The 2297-nt window shown below is 35.2% G+C and overlaps 1 protein-coding gene and 1 long non-coding RNA gene across 2 annotated transcripts in view; both read right to left on the bottom strand.

Moving 5' to 3' along the window:
* The window catches only part of col25a1 (collagen type XXV alpha 1 chain), a 345048-nt gene that overhangs the window by 275918 nt on the left and 66833 nt on the right, over positions 1 to 2297 (bottom strand). The window lies entirely within an intron of this gene.
* Positions 1001 to 2199, bottom strand: LOC107758276 (uncharacterized). Its single transcript, XR_001642008.1, has 2 exons — positions 2141 to 2199; positions 1001 to 1066 (listed from the first exon to the last, which is right to left on the bottom strand). It is a non-coding gene; the product is annotated as an uncharacterized LOC107758276 (long non-coding RNA).

Raw genomic sequence — 2297 nt, 5'->3', positions numbered from 1 at the left:
ATGGTGACCCTGTTTTAGTTACCCTGTCACCACACTGCTGTTTATGAATTAATCTAAGTAGATTTTAATGATGTATTTAACTGCTAAATCTTCAGGACATCAAAGAGCCATATCTAGACTGGGCCATAGCAGTGATTTTTTTTTATTTACCCCATATTTGTTGAAAAAAAAAAAAAAACTGACAAAGTAAATACAGTTCTTTAACAGGGATATTAGGACCAGTTGAATTCAGAAGGTGTTTGAGTGCCCTCAACCCATCCAAACTCAAAAGTGATTCAAATTCTTGAACAATAGCTCTGAAATCTTCACAGGCATCGTAAGAAGCTTCTATGTCACCTTCTAGATCTGGCTCTTCAATTTCCTAATGATTTAGCAGTGAAATACATAGTTAAAAATCCACTTAGACTAATGCATAAACAGCAGTGTGGAGACAGAGTAAAGAAAGCAGGGTCTCCATACCTCAATATCTCTCGGATTGGTAAATTTTGTGTCTATCAGTCCAATGTGCCACAGATGCTCTGAACTTTGATTGCCTTCTGAGGAGAGTGGATGATTCCAGGCTTCTGCAAATGTGTCCAAGTCTGCCTGAATTCTTGGGAGAAAAGTGAAGTGCACACTGAAAAGGACCTCGACCACTGATATGTCAAGCAATCGTTATGCTTCCAGCGAGTGTAGCATGTCTAGTACTTGTTGGTCACCATGATTCTGACATCAAACCAAATGTATTAAATCCTATAGAAACAGTAAAAATTGAAATAAATGTAGGTTTAAAAACAGATCAGTTATTTATTAATAAATATAAAGATATAAATAAAAGATATTTTTAACTTAAAAGTAACATTGAAAAGCTACCAACAGATTACTTAAGTTACTAAATTTAGGCCTAAATGAAATTTCAGACAACTGTACTTTACGTTTAATTATGGACACGTTTACCGCATATGAAACTTCCTTGGTCAGTGCCTCTTGAAGAAAACATGAACCAGAAAAGTTCCAGAAATAAAATTCAAATGCTTTTACTTTCCTGAACTGGGCAGTTGTTATTTGCTGCATTCAAGTACACAACCTGCAAATACAAAGGAAAAAAGAATAATGCAACAAAAAGAACATAAATAAATACATTGGAACAGAATGTATTACAAGCTTCTTTTCAATAAACAGGAATCAATTTTCATATACATCATCGTGAATGGACTGATTTTGATAGCAGATGACTAGTAACACTGTAAATCAAATGCATACATGGTGAAACCTGTGTTTTATAGGAACACAGACTAAACAAACCTTCAAATATTACGATGTATCTATTTACAAGATTAAAGATAAAACACATTTTGAAAACTTTACTGTAATTCCTATAGCTTTATATATAGCCTATGTATGCATGTGTGTGTGTGTGCGTGCATCATTACAGTCTTTAAAAAGGGTTCATATGTGTATCTCTTATCATCACAAGACTGCAATCACTAGTAAACGGAAGACTTCCTATTAATAAAGTATCTGAAAAAGATCTACTCTATGAACAATGCATTAAATTACATTAAATAAAGACAAAATAAATAAATAAAACAAGCAAATGAAACGATAACTCACATGTATCTGGTCCACTGATGCCATGTCTTAAGTCACTGACTTCCGTAAAAGAGGAATAACCAATGACATTTGAGGTTACAATTAAAACAGCAAGCCCCGCCCCACGACTGACAAAAATAAAAGTGTTCGCGCGAGCAGGTGAGGAAAGATCGAGCACGAGGATGTGGGGAATGATCATGCAGAGGACATCATCCCAGCATCAGTGGTGCGCTCGCCGCTCGGTTATTAATGGCATAGGATTGCCGCCATAGAACTGTGATTAACCACATTATTTTAGAAAGCTGAGTTAAATTTCTCTAGCCACACCCAAGCCTCATTACTGCCAGACCTGTTTGTGTGTGTGTGTGTGTGTGTGTGCATCATTACAGTCTTTAAAAAGGGTTCATATGTGTATCTCTTATCATCACAAGACTGCAATCACTAGTAAACGGAAGACTTCCTATTAATAAAGTATCTGAAAAAGATCTACTCTATGAATAATGCATTAAATTACATTAAATAAAGACAAAATAAATGAATAAAACAAGCAAATGAAACGATAACTCACATGTATCTGGTCCACTGATGCCATGTCTTAAGTCAAGAGAATTATAAATCATCTTATAACAGGCGTCCAATACTGACTTCCGTAAAAGAGAAATAACCAATGACATTTGAGGTTACAATTAAAACAGCAAGCCCCGCCCCACGACTGACAAAAATAA

This window comes from Sinocyclocheilus rhinocerous, unplaced genomic scaffold (assembly GCF_001515625.1).
Source record: "Sinocyclocheilus rhinocerous isolate Xijiao unplaced genomic scaffold, SAMN03320098_v1.1 scaffold1015, whole genome shotgun sequence".
In the NCBI taxonomy this organism is placed as follows: Eukaryota; Metazoa; Chordata; class Actinopteri; order Cypriniformes; family Cyprinidae; genus Sinocyclocheilus; species Sinocyclocheilus rhinocerous.
This window is presented reverse-complemented; position numbering and strand designations above follow the sequence as displayed.